Source organism: Polyodon spathula, chromosome 3, assembly GCF_017654505.1.
Source record: "Polyodon spathula isolate WHYD16114869_AA chromosome 3, ASM1765450v1, whole genome shotgun sequence".
NCBI lineage: Eukaryota > Metazoa > Chordata > Actinopteri > Acipenseriformes > Polyodontidae > Polyodon > Polyodon spathula.
In genome coordinates this window covers 29,995,858-30,003,155 of record NC_054536.1, presented here as the reverse complement: position 1 = coordinate 30,003,155, position 7,298 = coordinate 29,995,858, and the positions used below count along the sequence as shown (strand labels likewise).

Here is a 7,298-nt window from a genome sequence, read left to right as displayed (position 1 = left end):
CTAGGCTGATCCACTGTGAGCATGGCTCCTTTTTTGCTACAGACTGCAGGGCAATCTGTTCCCAGGGTGCTCGCTCATGTGCTTCCAGCGCAGCACCGGTTGCAGGTGAGGATTGTTAAGCCTTGTTCAGTTGCCGGTAGTAGTCCACACAGAACCACCACTTTCTATTCTTATTCGGAACTAGGATCACCTGCCTCCTGCATCTCACTTAGGACTTTTTCCGCTGCTTCCTGACTATCCTGTGGGATAGTCAGAGTAAGGGTCGGGCCTCCCTGGAACTTGAGGAGCACCCCCTGGATGTCCAGCTTGTTGTTGATCCACTGGACGAAGTCCAGGCCCAGGATGGAGGGGTCCTGTACTGGTTGCAAGTGTCCCAGTCGGCCGCAGTTCCAGAAGACATGAGGACTGGACCGGTGGCGGCCACTGGTCGTCATCATCCTTACAAGCGGAACGCCTTCCTGGAGCCATAGTGCTGCTTTCACAGGGCTGTGCTTGGCGGAAATGCTGGTCGACTCTTTGCTGGCTTCTCTGCACTGCCCGGTCACTCATTGCCCCAGATGCTCTACCTCTCTGCTGCCAGCTCCAGCACCCCCTGCAGTGTTCCTTGGCAGGCCGTGCGGACCGGAACATGCACCTTGCGTGGCTCCCAGGGCTTTCAGGAACTGGTCTCTTTTGAGCTCCTCCTGGACCTCCCACAATTCAGCAGGTTCTTCACAACAACTACAAACAACACTTCTCTCACACACCACCCAGCTGGCAGGCAGGCTGCTATTTTCACAACCCCCCCAGACCCCAACAATGTAGTACTGTAGCAAACGTACCATCCAATCAGCAGGCTGTCCCTGCATCCTCCCCCTAGCTCCTGCCAGGTGTGCTCAATGATCCCCTGAATCCCTGGTCACGCTTACCATGCTTGGTAGGGGTCACTGCTGGTGCAGAGTTGCATGCATAGTCCCAAACAGTAAAACATAAGGCTGCAGACAGGGAAATCCCTGCGTTTGCGAACAGCACAGCTGCGGGGTCGTGCAAGCAGTCCTGCACACGATTTGCAGAGTGCATTGCAATAACGCAGTTCAGCAAAGCCCCCACACACAGTTCAAGCACAGACACACAGAACTAAGTCTGGCATCAGCTCTTTGTTAGCGTAATATAATAAAATAAAAAATGATAACAAAAACAAAATATCAATATGCATTTGTATGAAAAATCAATTAACTAAAACACAGTATCCAGCAAACTGTATCATCGTAAATAAAAACATGTTATTCATGTTGTATAAAGACCAAATGAAGTACATTCTGTAATTGGGGTTATACTAAAAAAAAAAAAAAAAAAAAATCCCATCTGTAAAATGTTTACGAAACACCTGTTTTTTGCACTTACAATGTATTATTTATTTTTGAGTTTTATTTTATAATTTCTGCATTTAATGGCAAGATGGATAAGTTACATAAGCAAAGTTTTTATCAGAAGAATGTTATGGTTTGTTTGGTAACATGTATAACCCCAGTCTGTGTGATAAATATTGTGATAGAAAGTCGTGTTTTAATTAAATAGATATAATTGCACAATAACATTTTACTAACCTATGGGCTTTAGTTAAATACGTTTTTGAAAGAATCTCAAATAATAATATACAGATGTTGGGTACCTAGACGTGCGCTACAGTTGCTTCTGAAATAAAATGTAAAAAACAAAACAAACAAAAAAAACGCTCTGTACCACAAACAACGAAGCTTGTAATTGTTTATTCTAAAGATGGAGATGGAGATGGAGATGGAGAGAGAGAGAGAGAGAGAGAGAGACAGTTCCCATAAACAGCACGGCATTTATTTACAACACCACTCAGTCTGCTGCTCACCTCGAATTGACTGTTGTGTGTAAATTGGAGATGTCACTTTCTCACAACCATGACGTGGCTGCAGGGAGCTGGAGCTCTTCCGGGTTGGAGCTGCAAGAGGGCAGTTGCTGCCCCGCAACCAGCGACAGAAAGAGGAAAGCGAATAACGGAGAGTCACTGAAGTGTGCGCTGTAGTACAGGCTTGAAAATCCTCGGCCAATTTGGTTTACATTTCCTACGGGAAGAGACATAAACAAAATCAGAGGCACGGGGGAGGGGCGGTAATTGGTACGACGATGAGTTGGACCCCGTTGTATTTTTTCTAGCAATAAATAATCAGAGCTTTTTTGGTGTTGTGAAAAGCGAGTTGTTTTTTTTTTAAATCAGGAACTCTGTGCAGTAGTGGTAGTGGTACTAGAACCGGTAACTGCAGAACAAGACAACGAATTGCACTTTTTCATTGAGTAAAAAAAAAAGAAAAAAGAAATAGGACCACGCTTGTTTGTTGTATGTAATTTTATTGCGTTTTTTAATTTTTTTAAAAATTTATTTCAAATGTTCATATCGAATCGCTGACTTTATTTCTTCGACTCGAGTTCTTATCTCTGTGTCAAACTACGGAAGCGTTTTGCATCTTTCATCCTAAACTGCTGAGATTTCATTATATGTTGTAGATTTTTACTGTTTTTTTTAAAGTTATATTTTTTTTAAAATATATATATATATTGTTTTTATTTTGCAAGCTGGCATTGCACCGGTTATCAAACTACAGTATCAAGGAAGGAGAGCGTACAGCCTTTCAGGGCATTTGAAAGCAGCCTGTGGGATAAGACTTCATCTCATCTAGAAGAGGAATTGTGACTAGTAAATCTGAAAGCCCTCACCCAAATCCGGTCCATTAAAAAGGTAAGTTAAGTATCTGATCATGTGTAGCCAGGCCCGGCTTCATTTCTTGTTACAAATGTATGATATGATCGGCGAAGAAAGGAAATTGGACTGAATTTTGTATGCTGAACCGCTTGTTTGAAACACCATGCTGGACCGTCGTCTTACATTACGGATGACCAAGTACGATGTACCCTAAATTGTTTTAAATTTTACTTGATGAATACTATATATATATATATATATATATATATATATATATATATATATATATATTATATATATATATATAATAAAGTATGCATAATGGTCATCGTTGACAACGTATGGTAGTTAGCTACCATCAATGCGATTATCTTCCGATTCTGTGTACTTTGTCACTGTATTATTGCTCTAGTGACATATATAACGATATTATATATATATATATATATATTCTATATATTAGTATATCTTGATATATAATTATATATAATATATGTTAATCCAGGGCCCGGGACTTTTATTCACATTAAACTAAATGTTAATTTATATTCAACATGGGAATTATACTTGTGATTCTATTTCTTTATTTCTTTATTTTTCATTTGCTAAATAGACGTAGTCTTCCCCCTTTGGATTGACCTTTTATTCTGTCGGCCAGTAAATTAACATTTTACTGTAGCACAATAATTTTGGGAGCACCCCAATTCCTTCTGTTTACTCACTCATCATAGTTTTAACACCGTAGACCCATGGGTTTGTAGTGTGACTTGGCTGATAGCTGCTAGTATTGCCGTATAAGATTTTGTTGGTCTGTATCAACATTTTTCACATTTTTGGGGGGCGGGAGGATTTCGTAACAGAATGCCAATGGTAACACAAATTAACCCTTAATTCTCAACTGAGAGTGCAAACTACAGACCCGGTGTGCTTTTATTTTGTAGTACCCGCTAAGTAGTACATCATGTGCACTGCGCTTGCTGGGGCATGCGCAAATGACTTTAGCTCAGAAAATAAGGAAACGCCCATCTTAAAGGGTTATGGTGCACCGAGTTTGGCCCATAGTTATTTTTAATATCATGTTTTATCACAATTCAGCAGATGTATGTTACCTTAATTGATGAGCAACGCATTGGGTTATGTAAAATTGTAAACATGCGATTTTGTGGGATAACTACTGTTTGTCTTGTTCGTTTTAAGTTGTGTAGTTCAAAAAAGTATCGGAACGGCAAATAAAATATAGATTTTTCTCAAACAAATTATACGAATTCACGTTTTATTTGTACACTGAACCTGAGGTAACATTTAATAGGTAATACATATAACTTTTAGGCTACTACCCCATTGATCAGTCCTGCCAGATTGGCTGGCGTTTTGAAACTAGCGTCTAGCTGTCTGCACTGTCTTTGGTGGTTTGGTTATTTTGGGGCTAGTTTTATATATATATCCACACACACAATAAATATATCAGCCCACCTGCACCTCATTCCTCCCCCACCAAATCATAGGTTGTGCACCATTTTTTTTTCTATACAGAATTACAATGTTACCCCCAGGACACAAAGAGCCCAGTTGCAGGGCTGTCTTTAATTCCAGTCGCAGGGGCTGTATTCACAAAGCTGACTTAAGTGTAAGACTGGTCATAAGTTATCCATTTGGACGAGTATTATTCAGGAACGAGTCTTGAGGGAATTTTGGTCTTAAGTAAAGTCTTAACTTTAAGACTACCCTGGAGGTGGCTTAAGTCCAGGTCTGCCACTGAAACCCCCCCCCCCCCCCCCATGGCTCGACAGGTGATAGTATATCATTTATTTGATGATCATCCAGATGAGAATTGATTGAGAAGCCGATACCGTTTTAACAGACGTTCAATTGAAACCCATTTTTTGTATTGCAGTATTAAATAAGTTATTTCAATGTAGATCATACCATTAACATTATAACTATACTGAAGACTTCATTAGCAGAGGTAGAAACATACAACGTGATACCAACTCCGTTGTAGTTTTGTTTTTATCTGTAGCGTTTTATTTTGTGTTTTGTTTTTTAACAAATGTATTTCGAGCTTTCCACAGCTATAAAACAGATCTACAGCCTGTGTACCCTTTTCGTGTGTCCTGCTACTGTTTCTTCCCGTTTTCACCTCTGTCTGATTACTCCGTTATTACCAGAAACTATATCCTGTCTCTAAAAATGCTTGCATCTCATCACCGTGTAACAATTTTTTTTTTTTTTTTTTTTGTTCCTGGGTAGTAAGTGTTATTTCCTCATTGCTTATGCCTCAAAAGTATAGAAAATGGCTATTATTCCCCACAAACTTTGCTTTTGTGACCAGGACAGTGATATTTAAAAATATCACTATCTCCAATGGGAAAACGGGCAAATGTGTGTCTTTTCATTCACATAGTCAGAAAAAAAACAACAACATATGAATCCAAATTAACATGTATTTATACTAAAGTAATACAAAAATGACTACAAAAGATTTAGAATTGAGTAGTTTTTCGAGATTTACGATTATATTGTATTTACAGTATAAACGTAAATCTCGAAAAACTACTCACTTCTAAATCTTTTGTAGTCATTTTCCCTGGACAACAACCTCAACTTTCTAAGAAAGACACAAAACATACACAACTGTTACGCCCGCCCCAGGGTTTTGCGTGTCAGGCGCAAACTATTATTTTTATACTGAGTGTAGTGGATAGTTTATTATGGGTGGAATCATCCTATAGGGAGAGTAAGTAGCCTACATATTGATGTAGAGTCGTAGGAGTTTTTTTTTTTTGTATGGACATTTAAACAAAAATGTCAGTCTACATATAAAAGCATGTTTTTTGTTTGTTTGCCTTTTGTTTCTGTTATAGGTAGTACATAGGAACAGTGCTCCACTGCCCAGTAAAGATGTGAATCACAGCTTTGGTGCTGTGCAGTCTCAGCAACCTGTTTGTGAGCCTGACACTGTTTCCATTATCACTTGCTGGTGTGGAGGAAACAGATATAAATCAGTATCTTTTTACAGTTCCACTGACATTGGTGTCTGTCCAGGAATTTGAAATTTGCACAATTTAAATCCTGTATTGGGTAATAATCTAGTGTAAGCAAATAAAAGCTGTGTACCTTTTGAGAAAGTTAATAGAAACATCAGCTTAGTAGATTTACATTTGCTGTAGCTTGTGGCTTAAAAAAAAAAAAAAAAAAAAAAAAAGAGAATGTGAAAATCACCTGTCTCAAGCATTTTTTTGAACTCCTGGGGGATATCGGCCTGACAGCAATTTAGGTCCTTCCATCTCAGATGGACACTTTCCAAAGACCTGGCTGCTGGCAGGCTGCAGGTTTCTCCTTTAACAACTCTCGCTCTGCTCGCTCACCACAGCGATGTACGGGACATACACCCCTTTTGGGGATTAGCCTTTCCCTCCCTCTATTAATATTGTGTTTCCAGAATCATTTGAGCTAGCCACCTTTTTGCATTCGCTACAATAGGTGACACAAATTACTTGACCATATAATGTTTCAACTAGGAGTCAAAGATGGGTCGAAATGATACCTGACTCCTTATAGGAAAGATTGTAACAAACGGCTCTCTAATGAATTTTCTCTAATACTGTATCCAGGGATAACCACCCCTGGTTCAGCTACTCACTTCCCGACTAGGGTAATAACCCAGTTTCATACTGTAACTTCAGTATGATCAGTTCAGCAGCCCTGATGCTCGGATAATTCTGTTGACACAACGTTAGCAAGGAGAGGGAAAGGACTAATCCTCAGAACATAAGGTACAAGCATCTCGGTGACTGATGGGCACTCTCTTTAAAACTGAACCCAGCAGTGCAGGGCATAGGCGTGCCTATTGTCGACCTGAAAGGACCTTTCTATGACAGAGCTAGAGGGTGAAATATAAACATTTCTACGTTTAATTATGTGGCCAAAATATGAAAGGAAATGGTACTTGTTTTAAAAATTATCAAGTCTTCACATTAATCAGCAGATTAAATTGGTTTTCAATAACACTACAGATTGATCTATTTGCAGGTGGTGTAGTGGTGCAGAAAGTAACACTTTAATGTTGTTTTTAAAATAGAAAGCATCGTTCAGAAGATATAGCAAATTTCGTTAGACCTAACAATCGCTCTGCTTCCAGTTTTATTTAAGTGATAGTGGCCGTTGATTTGAAGATTCTACCGTGGGGTAGTTGAATGTGTCTGGTGTTATGCGTCCGAAGCCGAATGTGAGGACGCTAATGAAGTCAAGATAGAGCTCACGGTAGAGTCTTTGTTGAGAGAGCACTATCGCTGTTAGAAAACAGTGTGTTTCTCATTATTTTCTTTAAAATTCAATGCTTTCAAACCCACATTTACCTTGAACGTGTAATGATTTGTTGGGTACCTTTCTGCAGAAAAGATGTAGGAAAGTAGTCCCTAAAATGTTCATGAAGGATCACATACATAATTGGAGAAACAAAAAAAAAAAAAAACTTATCGGTGCTGCTTCTAGTTTATTTGGACCGTGCCAGATATCTGAATGGAGCAATATTACTGAATTGTGTCCGTGTCTTGGCTAGTTTTGGTGGATAATAAAATTAATTTGG

At 39.2% G+C, this 7,298-nt stretch overlaps 1 protein-coding gene across 6 annotated transcripts in view; it reads left to right on the top strand.

The window, feature by feature from the left end:
• The first annotated feature begins 1,883 nt into the window (after nt 1-1,883).
• The window catches only part of LOC121312955 (polypeptide N-acetylgalactosaminyltransferase 1), a 207,168-nt gene continuing 201,753 nt past the window's right edge, over nt 1,884-7,298 (top strand). For 4 of the 6 annotated variants that reach the window (XM_041244965.1, XM_041244971.1, XM_041244967.1 and 1 more), the window contains exon 1: nt 1,884-2,746. The gene's annotated coding sequence lies outside the window, so the exon portion shown is untranslated. The remainder of the gene's footprint in view (nt 2,747-7,298) is intronic. The other 2 variants (XM_041244968.1, XM_041244966.1) reach the window with 2 other exon arrangements.